Source organism: Phaethon aethereus (assembly GCF_964289735.1).
Source record: "Phaethon aethereus genome assembly, chromosome: 2".
Taxonomy (NCBI): Eukaryota; Metazoa; Chordata; class Aves; order Phaethontiformes; family Phaethontidae; genus Phaethon; species Phaethon aethereus.
Genome location: NC_138582.1, coordinates 142,183,357 through 142,200,002, shown reverse-complemented (window position 1 = coordinate 142,200,002; position 16,646 = coordinate 142,183,357).

The window sequence follows — 16,646 nt, the reverse complement described above, 5'->3', positions numbered from 1 at the left end:
AGAGTATGGCACGGCACCAAGATGCCACTCCCCATACCTTTCACCTATGGAACACCCATCGTTCTGGGGGAGACAGCCTCGGCCACAAGCCGACATTAGGGTTAGGGTTAGGGTTAGGGTTCAGCAAACCACAAAGCCTACAGCTCCAGGAGCTCTGGGCCTGGAAAAGCATGCCACAGAGACCACGGCACTGCACTAACATGCCAATCCCCACACCTTTCTCCTATGCACCACCCATCGTGCTGGGGAAGACAGCATCGGCCACAAGCCGACATTAGGGTTCGGGTTAGGGTTAGGGTTAAGCAAACCACAAAGTCTACAGCGCCAGGAGCACTGGGCCTGGAAAAGGCATGCCACGGAGACCACGGCAGTGCACCAACATGCCACTCCTCATATCTTTCCCGTATGGATCACCCATCGTACTGGAGGAGACAGCCTCGGCCAAAAGCCGTCATTCGGGTTAGGGTTAGGGTTAGGGTTAGGGTTCAGCAAAACACAAAGGCAACACCTCCAGGAACACTGGGTCTGGAAAAGGCAGGCCACAGAGTCCACGGCACTACACCAACATGCCACTCCCCATACCTTTCTCCTATGGACGAACCATCGTGCTGAAGAAGACAGCCTTGGCCACAAGCCGACATTAGGTTTAGCGTTAGGGTTACGGTTAGGGTTCAGCAAACCACAAAGCCAACACCTCCAGGAACACTGGGTCTGGAAAAGGCAAGCCACTGAGAGTATGGCACTGCACCAACATGCCAATGCCCATACCTTTCTCCTATGGACCACCCATCGTGCTGGGGAAGTCAGCCTCGGCCACAAACCGACATTAGGGTTAGGGTTAGGTTTAGGGTTCAGTAAACACAAAGCCAACAGCTCCAGGAACACTGGGCCTGGAAAAGGCAAGCCACTGAGAGCACAGCACTGCACCAAGATGCCACTGCGCATACCTTTTTTCCTATGGACCACCCATCGTACTGGAGAAGAGAGCCTCGGCCACGAGCCGTCAGTCGCGTTAGCGTTACGGTTAGGGTACAGCAAACGACAAAGCCAACAGCTCCACGAACACTGGGCCTGGAAAAGGCATGCCACAGAGTGCACGGCACTGCACCACCATGCCACTCCCCATACCTTTCTCCTATGGACCACCCATCGCGCTGGAGAAGACAGCCTCAGCCACAAGACGACATTAGGGTTAGGGTTAGGGTTAGAGTTCAGCAAACCACAAAGCCAACACCTCCAGGAACACTGGGCCTGGAAAAGGGAAGCCACTGAGAGCACGGTAATGCACCAACATGCCACTCCTCAAACCTTTCTCGTATGGATCACCCATCGTACTGGAGGAGACAGCCTTGGCCACAAGCCGACATTAGATTTAGGGTTAGGGTTAGGGTTAGGGATAGAGTTCAGCAAACCATAAACCCAAAATCTCCAGGAACACTGGGCCTGGAAAAGGCACACCACTGAGACCACGGAACTGCACCAACATGCAACTCCCCATACCTTTCTCCTATGGACCACCCATCGTGCTGGAGAAGACAGCCTCGGCCACAAGACGACATTAGGGTTAGGGTTAGGGTTAGGGTTCAGCAAACCACAAAGCCAAAAGTTCCAGGAACACTGGGCCTGGAAAAGGAAAGCCACTGAGAGCACGTCACTGCACCAACATGCCACTCCGCATACCTTTCTCCTATGGACCACCCACCGTGCTGGAGAAGATAGCCATGGCTACGAGCCGATAATAGGGTTAGCGTTAGGGTTAGGGTTAGGGTTCAGCAAATCACAAAGTCTACAGGTCCAGGAACACAGGGCCTGGAAAAGGCATGCCACGGAGACCACGGCACGTCACCAACATACCACTCCCCATACATTTCTCCTATGGACCACCCATCATGCTGGGGAAGACAGCCTTGGCCACAAGCCGACTTAAGGTTAGGGTTTGGGTTAGGGTTAGGGTTCAGCAAACCAGAAAGCCAAAAGTTCCAGGAACACTGGGCCTGGAAAAGGCAAGCCACTGAGAGCACGGCACTGCACCAACATGCCAATCAACAAACCTTTCTCCTATGGACCACCCATCGAGCTGGGGAAGACAGTCTTGGCCACAAGCCGACATTAGGGTTAGGCTTAGGGTTAGGGTTAGGGTTCAGTAAACCACGAAGCCAACAGCTCCAGGAACACTGGGCCTGGAAACGGCAAGCCACTCAGAGCACAGCACTGCACCAAGATGCCACTGCGCATACCTTTTTTCCTATGGACCACCCATCGTGCTGGAGAAGACAGCCTCGGCCACGAGCCGTCAGTCGGGTTAGCGTTACGGTTAGGGTACAGCAAACCACAAAGCCTACAACTCCAGGACCACTGGGCCTGGAAAAGGCATGCCACCGAGTCCACGACACTGCACCAACATGCCAATCCCCACACCTTTCTTCTATGGACAACCCATGGTGCTGGGGAAGACAGCCTCGGCCACATGCCAACATTAGGGTTAGGGTTAGGGTTAGGGTTAGGGTTCAGCAAACCACAAAGCCAACACCTCCAGGAACACTGGGCCTGGAAAAGACATGCCACAGAGTCCACGGCACTGCACCAACATGCCAATGCCCAAACCTTTCTCCTATGGACCAGCCATCGTGCTGGATAAGACAGCCTCGGCCACAAGATGACATTAGGGTTAGGGTTAGGGTTAGGCTTCAGCAAACCACAAAGCCAACACCTCCAGGAATACTGGGCCTGGAAAAGGGAAACCACTGAGAGCACGGTAATGCACCAACATGCCAATCATCATACCTTTCTCGTATGGATCACCCATCGTACTGGAGGAGACAGCCTCGGCCAAAAGCCATCATTCGGGCTTGGGTTAGGGTTAGGGTTAGGGTTCAGAAACCACAAAGCCAAAAGTTCCAGGAACACTGGGCCTGGAAAAGGCATGCCACAGAGTCCACGGCACTGCACCAACATGCCAATGCCCATACCTTTCTCCTATGGACGAACCATCGTATAGAAGAAGACAGCCTTGGCCACAAGCCGACATAAGGGTTAGCGTTAGGGTTAGGGTTAGGGTTCAGCAAACCACAAAGCCTACAGCTCCAGGAGCACTGGGCCTGGAAAAGGCATTGCACAGAGACCATAGCACTGCACCAACATGCCAATCCGCACACCTTTCTCCTATGGACCACACATTGTGCTGGGGAAGACAGCCTCGGCCACAAGCCGACATTAGGGTTAGGGTTAGGGTTACGGTTCACCAAACTACAAAGCCTACAGCTCCAGGACCACTGGGCCTGGAAAAGGCATGCCACAGAGTCCACGGCACTGCACCAACATGTAAATCCCCAGACCTTTCTCCTATGGACCACCCATCGTGCTGGGGAAGACAGCCTCAGCCACAAGCCGACATTAGGTTTAGGGTTAGGGTTAGGGTTAGGGTTCAGCAAACCACAAAGCCTACAGCTCCAGGAACACTGGGCCTGGAAAAGGCATGCCACAGAGTGCACGGCACTGCACCAACATGCCAATCCCCACACCTTTCTCCTATGGACCAGCCATGGTGCTGGGGAGGACAGCCTCGGCCACAAGCCGACATTAGGGTTAGGGTTAGGGTTAGGGTTAGGGTTCAGCAAACCACAAAGCCTACAGCTCCAGGAGCACTGGGCCTGGAAAAGGCATGCCACAGAGTCCACGGCACTGCACCAACATGCCAGTCCCCATAAATTTCTTCTGTGGACCACCCATCGTGCTGAAGAAGGCAGCCTCGGACACATGCCGGCATTAGGGTTAGGGTTAGGGTTCAGCAAACCACAAAGCCTAGAGCTCCAGGAACACTGGGCCTGGAAAAGGAAAGCCACTGAGTGCAAGTCACTGCACCAACATGCCACTCCGCATACCTTTCTCCTATGGACCACCCATCGTGCTGGAGAAGACAGCCATGGCTACGAGCCGACATTAGGGTTAGCGTTAGGGTTAGGGTTAGGGTTCAGCAAACCACAAAGCCTACACCTCCAGGAGCACTGGGCCTGGAAAAGGCATTGCACAGAGACCACGGCACTGTACCAACATGCCAATCCACAAAACTTTCTCCTATGGACCACCCATCGTGCTGGAGAAGACAGCCTCAGGTAGAAGCTGACATTAGGGTTATGTTAGGGTTAGGGTTCAGTAAACCACAAAGTCTACAGCTCGAGGAACACTGGGCCTGGAAAAGGCATGCCACGGAGACCACGGCACGACACCAACATACCACTCCCCATACATTTCTCCTATGGACCACCCATCGTGCTGGGGAAGACAGCCTTGGCCACAAGCCGACATAAGGGTTAGCGTTAGGGTTAGGGTTAGGGTTCAGCAAACCACAAAGCCAACAGCTCCAGGAATACTGGGTCTGGAAAAGGCAAGCCACTGAGAGTATGGCACTGCACCAACATGCCATACCCCATACCTTTCTCCTAAGGACCACCCATAGTTCTGGGGAAGACAGCCTCGGCCACAAGCCGACATTAGGGTTAGGGTTAGGGTTAGGGTTCAGCAAACGACAAAGCCAACACCTCCAGGAACACTGGGCCTGGAAAAGGCACACCACACAGTGCACGGCACTGCACCAACATGCCAATCCCCACACCTTTCTCCTATGGACGACCCATTGTGCTGGGGAAGACAGCCTCGGCCACAAGCCGACATTAGGGTTAGGGGTATGGTTAGGGTTAGGGTTCAGCAAACCACAAAGCCTACAGCTCCAGGAACACTGGGCCTGGAAAAGGCATGGCACAGAGTGCACGGTACTGCACCAACATGCCAATCCCCACACCTTTCTCCTATGGACCACCCATGGTGCTGGGGAGGACAGCCTCGGCCACAAGCCGACATTAGGATTAGGGTTAGGGTTAGGGTTAGGGTTCAGCAAACCACAAAGCCTACAGCTCCAGGAGCACTGGGCCTGGAAAAGGTATGCCACAGAGTCCACGGCACTGCACCAACGTGCCAATCAACAAACCTTACTCCTATGGAACACCCATCGTGCTGGGGAAGACAGCCTCAGGTAGAAGCTCATATTAGGGTTATGTTAGGGTTAGGGTTCATTAAAACACAAAGTGTACAGCTCCAGGAAGACTGGGCCTGGAAAAGGCATGCCACGGAGACCACGGCACGAGACCAGCATGCCACTCCCCATACCTTTCTCCTATGGACCACCCATCGTGCTGGGGAAGACAGTCTTGGCCACAAGCCAACAGTAGGGTTAGGGTTAGGGTTAGTGTTAGGGTTCAGTAAACCACAAAGCCAACAGCTCCAGGAACACTGGGCCTGGAAAAGGTAAGCCACTGAGAGCACAGCACTGCACCAAGATGCCACTGCGCATACATTTTTTCCTATGGACCACCCATCGTGCTGGAGAAGACAGCCTCGGCCACGAGCCGTCAGTCGGGTTAGCGTTACGGTTAGGGTTAGGGTTCACCAAACCACAAAGCCTACAACTCCAGGAGCACTGGGCCTGGAAAAGACATGCCACAGAGTCCACGGCACTGCACCAACATGCCACTCCCCATACCTTTCTCCTATGGACCACCCATCGTGCTGGAGAAGACAGCCATGGCTACGAGCCGACATTAGGGTTAGCGTTAGGGTTAGGGTTAGGGTTCAGCAAACCACAAAGCCTACAGCTCCAGGAGCACTGGGCGTGGAAAAGGCATTGCACAGAGACCACGGCACTGCACCAACATGCCAATCCACAAAACTTTCTCCTATGGACCACCAGTAGTGTTGGAGAAGACAGCGTCAGGTAGAAGCTGACAATAGGGTTATGTAAGGGTTAGTGTTCAGCAAACCACAAAGCCTACAACTCCAGGAACACTGGGCCTGGAAAAGGCATGCCACGGAGACCACAGCACGACACCAACATACCACTCCCCATACATTTCTCCTATGGACCACCCATCGTGCTGGGCAAGACAGCCTCGGCCACAAGCCGACATAAGGGTTAGCGTTAGGGTTAGGGTTAGGGTTCAGCAAACCACAAAGCCAACAGCTCCAAGAACACTGGGTCTGGAAAAGGCAAGCCACTGAGAGTATGGCACGGCACCAACATGCCACTCCCCATACCTTTCTCCTAAGGACCACCCATCGTTCTGGGGAAGACAGCCTCAGCCACAAGCTGACATTAGGGTTCTGGTTAGGGTTAGGGTTCAGCAAACGACAAAGCCAACAGCTCCAGGAACACTGGGCCTGGAAAAGGCATGCCACAGAGTGCACGGCACTGCACCAACATGCCAATCCCCACACCTTTCTCCTATGGACCACCCATGGTGCTGGGGAGGACAGCCTCGGTCACAAGCCGACATTAGGGTTAGGGTTAGGGTTAGGGTTAGGGTTCAGCAAACCACAAAGCCTACAGCTCCAGGAGCACTGGGCGTGGAAAAGGCATTGCACAGAGACCACGGCACTGCACCAACATGCCAATCCACAAACCTTTCTCCTATGGACCACCCATCGTGCTGGGGTAGACAGCCTGGGCCACAAGCCGACATTAGGTTTAGGGTTAGGGTTAGGGTTGGGGATAGAGTTCAGCAAACCACAAACCCAACAGCTCCAGGAACACTGGGCCTGGAAAAGGCACACCACTGAGAGCACGGCACTGCACCAACATGCCACTCCCCATGCCTTTCTGCTATGGACCACCCATCGTGCTGGAGAAGACAGCCTCGGCCACAAGACGACATTAGGGTTAGGGTTAGGGTTAGGGTTCAGCAAACCACAAAGCCTACAGCTCCAGGAACACTGGGCCTGGAAAAGTCATGCCACGGAGAGCACGGCACTGCACCAACATGCCACTCCCCATACCTTTCTTCTGTGGACCACCCATCGTGCTGAAGAAGGCAGCCACGGACACATGCCGGCATTAGGGTTAGGGTTAGGGTTAGGGTTCAGCAAACGACAAAGCCAACACCTCCAGGAACACTGGGCCTGGAAAAGGCACACCACAAGGTGCACGGCACTGCACCAACATGCCAATCCCCACACCTTTCTCCTATGGACGACCCATTGTGCTGGGGAAGACAGCCTCGGCCACAAGCCGACATTAGGGTTAGGGGTATGGTTAGGGTTAGGGTTCAGCAAACCACAAAGCCTACAGCTCCAGGAACACTGGGCCTGGAAAAGGCATGGCACAGAGTGCACGGTACTGCACCAACATGCCAATCCCCACACCTTTCTCCTATGGACCACCCATGGTGCTGGGGAGGACAGCCTCGGCCACAAGCCGACATTAGGATTAGGGTTAGGGTTAGGGTTAGGGTTCAGCAAACCACAAAGCCTACAGCTCCAGGAGCACTGGGCCTGGAAAAGGTATGCCACAGAGTCCACGGCACTGCACCAACGTGCCAATCAACAAACCTTACTCTTATGGAACACACATCGTGCTGGGGAAGACAGCCTCAGGTAGAAGCTCATATTAGGGTTATGTTAGGGTTAGGGTTCAGTAAAACACAAAGTGTACAGCTCCAGGAAGACTGGGCCTGGAAAAGGCATGCCACGGAGACCACGGCACGAGACCAGCATGCCACTCCCCATACCTTTCTCCTATGGACCACCCATCGTGCTGGGGAAGACAGTCTTGGCCACAAGCCAACAGTAGGGTTAGGGTTAGGGTTAGTGTTAGGGTTCAGTAAACCACAAAGCCAACAGCTCCAGGAACACTGGGCCTGGAAAAGGTAAGCCACTGAGAGCACAGCACTGCACCAAGATGCCACTGCGCATACATTTTTTCCTATGGACCACCCATCGTGCTGGAGAAGACAGCCTCGGCCACGAGCCGTCAGTCGGGTTAGCGTTACGGTTAGGGTTAGGGTTCAGCAAACCACAAAGCCTACAACTCCAGGAGCACTGGGCCTGGAAAAGACATGCCACAGAGTCCACGGCACTGCACCAACATGCCACTCCCCATACCTTTCTCCTATGGACCACCCATCGTACTGGGGGAGACAGCCTCGGTGACAAGCCGACAGTAGGGTTAGGGTTAGGGTTCAGCAAACCACAAAGCCTACAACTCCAGGAACACTGGGCCTGGAAAAGGCAAGCCACTGAGACCACGGCACTGTACCAACATGCCACTCCCCATACCTTTCTCCTATGGACCACCCATCGTGCTGGAGAAGACAGCCATGGCTACGAGCCGACATTAGGGTTAGCGTTAGGGTTAGGGTTAGGGTTCAGCAAACCACAAAGCCTACAGCTCCAGGAGCACTGGGCGTGGAAAAGGCATTGCACAGAGACCACGGCACTGCACCAACATGCCAATCCACAAAACTTTCTCCTATGGACCACCAGTAGTGTTGGAGAAGACAGCCTCAGGTAGAAGCTGACAATAGGGTTATGTTAGGGTTAGGGTTCAGTAAACCACAAAGTCTACAGCTCGAGGAACACTGGGCCTGGAAAAGGCATGCCACGGAGACCACAGCACGACACCAACATACCACTCCCCATACATTTCTCCTATGGACCACCCATCGTGCTGGGCAAGACAGCCTCGGCCACAAGCCGACATAAGGGTTAGCGTTAGGGTTAGGGTTAGGGTTCAGCAAACCACAAAGCCAACAGCTCCAGGAATACTGGGTCTGGAAAAGGCAAGCCACTGAGAGTATGGCACGGCACCAACATGCCATACCCCATACCTTTCTCCTAAGGACCACCCATAGTTCTGGGGAAGACAGCCTCGGCCACAAGCCGACATTAGGGTTAGGGTTAGGGTTAGGGTTCAGCAAACGACAAAGCCAACACCTCCAGGAACACTGGGCCTGGAAAAGGCACACCACACAGTGCACGGCACTGCACCAACATGCCAATCCCCACACCTTTCTCCTATGGACGACCCATTGTGCTGGGGAAGACAGCCTCGGCCACAAGCCGACATTAGGGTTAGGGGTATGGTTAGGGTTAGGGTTCAGCAAACCACAAAGCCAAAAGTTCCAGGAACACTGGGCCTGGAAAAGGCATGGCACAGAGTGCACGGTACTGCACCAACATGCCAATCCCCACACCTTTCTCCTATGGACCACCCATGGTGCTGGGGAGGACAGCCTCGGCCACAAGCCAACATTAGGATTAGGGTTAGGGTTAGGGTTAGGGTTCAGCAAACCACAAAGCCTACAGCTCCAGGAGCACTGGGCCTGGAAAAGGTATGCCACAGAGTCCACGGCACTGCACCAACGTGCCAATCAACAAACCTTACTCCTATGGAACACCCATCGTGCTGGGGAAGACAGCCTCAGGTAGAAGCTCATATTAGGGTTATGTTAGGGTTAGGGTTCAGTAAAACACAAAGTGTACAGCTCCAGGAAGACTGGGCCTGGAAAAGGCATGCCACGGAGACCACGGCACGAGACCAGCATGCCACTCCCCATACCTTTCTCCTATGGACCACCCATCGTGCTGGGGAAGACAGTCTTGGCCACAAGCCAACAGTAGGGTTAGGGTTAGGGTTAGTGTTAGGGTTCAGTAAACCACAAAGCCAACAGCTCCAGGAACACTGGGCCTGGAAAAGGTAAGCCACTGAGAGCACAGCACTGCACCAAGATGCCACTGCGCATACATTTTTTCCTATGGACCACCCATCGTGCTGGAGAAGACAGCCTCGGCCACGAGCCGTCAGTCGGGTTAGCGTTACGGTTAGGGTTAGGGTTCAGCAAACCACAAAGCCTACAACTCCAGGAGCACTGGGCCTGGAAAAGACATGCCACAGAGTCCACGGCACTGCACCAACATGCCACTCCCCATACCTTTCTCCTATGGACCACCCATCGTGCTGGGGGAGACAGCCTCGGCGACAAGCCGACATTAGGGTTAGGGTTAGGGCTCAGAAAACCACAAAGCCTAGAGCTCCAGGAACACTGGGCCTGGAAAAGGCATGCCACAGAGACCACGGCACTGCACCAACATGCCAATCCACAAAACTTTCTCCTATGGAACACCCATAGTGCTGGGGAAGACAGCCTTGGCCACAAGCCGACATAAGGGTTAGCGTTAGGGTTAGGGTTAGGGTTCAGCAAACCACAAAGCCAACAGCTCCAGGAATACTGGGTCTGGAAAAGGCAAGCCACTGAGAGTATGGCACGGCACCAACATGCCACTCCCCATACCTTTCTCCTAAGGACCACCCATCGTTCTGGGGAAGACAGGCTCGGCCACAAGCCGACATTAGGGTTAGGGTTATGGTTAGTGTTAGGGTTTAGCAAACCACAAAGCCTACAGCTCCAGGAACACTGGGCCTGGAAAAGGCATGCCACAGAGTGCACGGTACTGCACCAACATGCCAATCCCCACACCTTTCTCCTATGGGCCACCCATGGTGCTGGGGAGGACAGCCTCGGCCACAAGCCGACATTAGGGTTAGGGTTAGGGTTAGGGTTAGGGTTCAGCAAACCACAAAGCCTACAGCTCCAGGAACACTGGGCCTGGAAAAGTCATGCCACGGAGAGTACGGCACTGCACCAACATGCCACTCCCCATACCTTTCTTCTGTGGACCACCCATCGTGCTGAAGAAGGCAGCCTCGGCAACATGCCGGCATTAGGGTTACGGTTAGGGTTCAGCAAACCACAAAGCCTAGAGCTCCAGGAACACTGGGCCTGGAAAACGAAAGCCACTGAGAGCAAGTCACTGCACCAACATGCCACTCCGCATACCTTTCTCCTATGGACCACCCATCGTGCTGGAGAAGACAGCCATGGCTACGAGCCAACATTAGGGTTAGCGTTAGGGTTAGGGTTAGGGTTCAGCAAACCACAAAGCCTACAGCTCCAGGAGCACTGGGCGTGGAAAAGGCATTGCACAGAGACCACCGCACTGCACCAACATGCCAATCCACAAAACTTTCTCCTATGGACCACCAGTCATGTTGGAGAAGACAGCCTCAGGTAGAAGCTGACATTAGGGTTATGTTAGGGTTAGGGTTCAGTAAACCAAAAAGTCTACAGCTCGAGGAACACTGGTCCTGGAAAAGGCATGCCACGGAGACCGCGGCACGAGACCAACATACCACTCCCCATACATTTCTCCTAAGGACCACCCATCGTGCTGGGCAAGACAGCCTCGGCCACAAGCCGACATAAGGGTTAGCGTTAGGGTTAGGGTTAGGGTTCAGCAAACCACAAAGCCAACACTTCCAGGAACACTGGGTCTGGAAAAGGCAAGCCACTGAGAGTATGGCACGGCACCAACATGCCACACCCCATACCTTTCTCCTAAGGACCACCCATCGTTCTGGGGAAGACAGCCTCGGCCACAAGCCGACATTAGGGTTATGGTTAGGGTTAGGGTTCAGCAAACGACAAAGCCAACAGCTCCAGGAACACTGGGCCTGGAAAAGGCATGCCACAGAGTGCACGGCACTGCACCAACATGCCAATCCCAACACCTTTCTCCTATGGACCACCCATTGTGCTGGGGAAGACAGCCTCGGCCACAAGCCGACATTAGGGTTAGGGTTAGGTTTAGGGTTAGGGTTAGGGTTAGGGTTCACCAAACCACAAAGCCTACAGGTCCAGGACCACTGGGCCTGGAAAAGGCATGCCACAGACTGCACGGCACTGCACCAACATGCCAATCCCCACACCTTTCTCCTATGGATCACCCATGGTGCAGGGGAAGACAGCCTCGGCCACAAGCCGACATTAGGATTAGGGTTAGGGTTAGGCTTAGGGTTCAGCAAACCACAAAGCCTAGAGCTCCAGGAACACTGGGCCTGGAACAGTCATGCCACGGAGACCACGGCACTGCACCAACATGCAACTCCCCATACCTTTCTTCTGAGGACCACCCATCGTGCTGAAGACGGCAGCCTCGGCCACATGCCGACATTAGGGTTAGGTTTAGGGTTCAGCAAACCACAAAGCCAAAAGTTCCAGGAACACTGGGCCTGGAAAAGGAAAGCCACTGAGAGCACGTCACTGCACCAAGTTTACCTTTCTCCTATGGACCACCCATCGTACTGGAGAAGACAGCCATGGCTACGAGCCGACATTAGGGTTAGCGTTAGGGTTAGGGTTAGGTTTCAGCAAACCACAAAGCCAACAGCTCCAGGAATACTGGGTCTGGAAAAGGCAAGCCACTGAGAGTATGGCACGGCACCAACATGCCACTCCCCATACCTTTCTCCTAAGGACCACCCATCGTTCTGGGGAAGACAGGCTCGGCCACAAGCCGACATTAGGGTTAGGGTTATGGTTAGTGTTAGGGTTTAGCAAACCACAAAGCCTACAGCTCCAGGAACACTGGGCCTGGAAAAGGCATGCCACAGAGTGCACGGTACTGCACCAACATGCCAATCCCCACACCTTTCTCCTATGGACCACCCATGGTGCTGGGGAGGACAGCCTCGGCCACAAGCCGACATTAGGGTTAGGGATAGGGTTAGGGTTAGGGTTCAGCAAACCACAAAGCCTACAGCTCCAGGAACACTGGGCCTGGAAAAGTCATGCCACGGAGAGTACGGCACTGCACCAATATGCCACTCCCCATACCTTTCTTCTGTGGACCACCCATCGTGCTGAAGAAGGCAGCCTCGGCAACATGCCGGCATTAGGGTTACGGTTAGGGTTCAGCAAACCACAAAGCCTAGAGCTCCAGGAACACTGGGCCTGGAAAACGAAAGCCACTGAGAGCAAGTCACTGCACCAACATGCCACTCCGCATACCTTTCTCCTATGGACCACCCATCGTGCTGGAGAAGACAGCCATGGCTACGAGCCAACATTAGGGTTAGCGTTAGGGTTAGGGTTAGGGTTCAGCAAACCACAAAGCCTACAGCTCCAGGAGCACTGGGCGTGGAAAAGGCATTGCACAGAGACCACGGCACTGCACCAACATGCCAATCCACAAAACTTTCTCCTATGGACCACCAGTCATGTTGGAGAAGACAGCCTCAGGTAGAAGCTGACATTAGGGTTATGTTAGGGTTAGGGTTCAGTAAACCAAAAAGTCTACAGCTCGAGGAACACTGGTCCTGGAAAAGGTATGCCACGGAGACCACGGCACGAGACCAACATACCACTCCCCATACATTTCTCCTAAGGACCACCCATCGTGCTGGGCAAGACAGCCTCGGCCACAAGCCGACATAAGGGTTAGCGTTAGGGTTAGGGTTAGGGTTCAGCAAACCACAAAGCCAACACTTCCAGGAACACTGGGTCTGGAAAAGGCAAGCCACTGAGAGTATGGCACGGCACCAACATGCCACACCCCATACCTTTCTCCTAAGGACCACCCATCGTTCTGGGGAAGACAGCCTCGGCCACAAGCCGACATTAGGGTTATGGTTAGGGTTAGGGTTCAGCAAACGACAAAGCCAACAGCTCCAGGAACACTGGGCCTGGAAAAGGCATGCCACAGAGTGCACGGCACTGCACCAACATGCCAATCCCAACACCTTTCTCCTATGGACCACCCATTGTGCTGGGGAAGACAGCCTCGGCCACAAGCCGACATTAGGGTTAGGGTTAGGTTTAGGGTTAGGGTTAGGGTTAGGGTTCACCAAACCACAAAGCCTACAGGTCCAGGACCACTGGGCCTGGAAAAGGCATGCCACAGACTGCACGGCACTGCACCAACATGCCAATCCCCACACCTTTCTCCTATGGATCACCCATGGTGCAGGGGAAGACAGCCTCGGCCACAAGCCGACATTAGGATTAGGGTTAGGGTTAGGCTTAGGGTTCAGCAAACCACAAAGCCTAGAGCTCCAGGAACACTGGGCCTGGAACAGTCATGCCACGGAGACCACGGCACTGCACCAACATGCCACTCCCCATACCTTTCTTCTGAGGACCACCCATCGTGCTGAAGACGGCAGCCTCGGCCACATGCCGACATTAGGGTTAGGTTTAGGGTTCAGCAAACCACAAAGCCAAAAGTTCCAGGAACACTGGGCCTGGAAAAGGAAAGCCACTGAGAGCACGTCACTGCACCAAGTGTACCTTTCTCCTATGGACCACCCATCGTGCTGGAGAAGACAGCCATGGCTACGAGCCGACATTAGGGTTAGCGTTAGGGTTAGGGTTAGGGTTCAGCAAACCACAAAGCCTACAGCTCCAGGAGGACTGGGCGTGGAAAAGGCATTGCACAGAGACCACGGCACTGCACCAACATGCCAATCCACAAAACTTTCTCCTCTGGACCACCAATCGTGTTGGAGAAGACAGCCTCAGGTTGAAGCTGACATTAGGGTTATGTTAGGGTTAGGGTTCAGTAAACCACAAAGTCTACAGCTCCAGGAAAACTGGGCCTGGAAAAGGCATTCCACGGAGACCACGGCACGACACCAACATGCCACTCCCCATACCTTTCTCCTATGTACCACCCATCGTGCTGGGGAAGACAGCCTTGGCCACAAGCCGACATAAGGGTTAGCGTTAGGGTTAGGGTTGCGGTTCAGCAAACCACAAAGCCAACAGCTCCAGGAATACTGGGTCTGGAAAAGGCAAGCCACTGAGAGTATGGCATGGCACCAACATGCCACTCCCCATACCTTTCTCCTAAGGACCACCCATCGTGCTGGGGAAGACAGCCTCGGCCACGAGCCGACATTAGGGTTAGGGTTAGGGTTAGGGTTCAGCAAACGACAAAGCAAACAGCTCCAGGAACACTGGGCCTGGAAAAGGCATGCCACAGAGCGCACGGCACTGCACCAACGTGCCAATCCCCACACCTTTCTCCTATGGACCACCCATTGTGCTGGGGAAAACAGCCTCGGCCACAAGCCGATATTAGGGTTAGGGTTAGGGTTAGGGTTAGGGTTCAGCAAACCAGAAAGCCAACACCTCCAGGAACACTGGGCCTGGAAAAGGCATTGCACAGAGACCATAGCACTGCACCAACATGCCAATCCCCACACCTTTCTCCTATGGACCACCCATGGTGCTGGGGAGGACAGCCTCGGCCACAAGCCGACATTAGGGTTAGGGTTAGGGTTAGGGTCAGGGTTCAGCAAACCACAAAGCCTACAGCTCCAGGAGCACTGGGCCTGGAAAAGGCATGCCACAGAGTCCACGGCACTGCACCAACATGCCACTCCCCATACCTTTCTTCTGTGGACCACCCATCGTGCTGAAGAAGGCAGCCTCGGCCACATGCCGGCATTAGGGTTAGGGTCAGGGTTCAGCAAACCACAAAGCCTAGAGCTCCAGGAACACTGGGCCTGGAAAACGAAAGCCACTGAGAGCAAGTCACTGCACCAACATGCCACTCCGCATACCTTTCTCCTATGGACCACCCATCGTGCTGGAGAAGACAGCCATGGCTACGAGCCGACATTAGGGTTAGCGTTAGGGTTAGGGTTAGGTTTCAGCAAAGCACAAAGCCTACAGCTCCAGGAGCACTGGGCGTGGAAAAGGCATTGCACAGAGACCACGGCACTGCACCAACATGCCAATCCACAAAACTTTCTCCTATGGACCACCAGTCGTGTTGGAGAAGACAGCCTCAGGTAGAAGCTGACATTAGGGTTATGGTTAGGGTTAGGGTTCAGCAAACCACAAAGCCTACAGCTCCAGGAACACTGGGCCAGGAAAAGGCATTGCACAGAGACCATAGCACTGCACCAACATGCCAATCCCCACACCTTTCTCCTATGGACCACCCATGGTGCTGGGGAGGACAGCCTCAGCCACAAGCCGACATTAGGGTTAGGGTTAGGGTTAGGGTCAGGGTTCAGCAAACCACAAAGCCTACAGCTCCAGGAGCACTGGGTCTGGAAAAGGCAAGCCACTGAGAGTATGGCACGGCACCAACATGCCACTCCCCATACCTTTCTCCTAAGGACCACCTATCATTCTGGGGAGGACAGCCTCGGCCACAAGCCGACATTAGGGTTAGGGTTAGGGTTAGGGTTCACCAAACCACAAAGCCTACAGGTCCAGGACCACTGGGCCTGGAAAAGGCATGCCACAGACTGCGCGGCACTGCACCAACATGCCAATCCCCACACCTTTCTCCTATGGATCACCCATGGTGCAGGGGAAGACAGCCTCGGCCACAAGCCGACATTAGGATTAGGGTTAGGGTTAGGCTTAGGGTTCAGCAAACCACAAAGCCTAGAGCTCCAGGAACACTGGGCCTGGAACAGTCATGCCACGGAGACCACGGCACTGCACCAACATGCCACTCCCCATACCTTTCTTCTGAGGACCACCCATCGTGCTGAAGACGGCAGCCTCGGCCACATGCCGACATTAGGGTTAGGTTTAGGGTTCAGCAAACCACAAAGCCAAAAGTTCCAGGAACACTGGGCCTGGAAAAGGAAAGCCACTGAGAGCACGTCACTGCACCAAGTGTACCTTTCTCCTATGGACCACCCATCGTGCTGGAGAAGACAGCCATGGCTACGAGCCGACATTAGGGTTAGCGTTAGGGTTAGGGTTAGGGTTCAGCAAACCACAAAGCCTACAGCTCCAGGAGGACTGGGCGTGGAAAAGGCATTGCACAGAGACCACGGCACTGCCCCACCATGCCAATCCACAAAACTTTCTCCTCTGGACCACCAATCGTGTTGGAGAAGACAGCCTCAGGTTGAAGCTGACATTAGGGTTATGTTAGGGTTAGGGTTCAGTAAACCACAAAGTCTACAGCTCCAGGAAAACTGGGCCTGGAAAAGGCATTCCACGGAGACCACG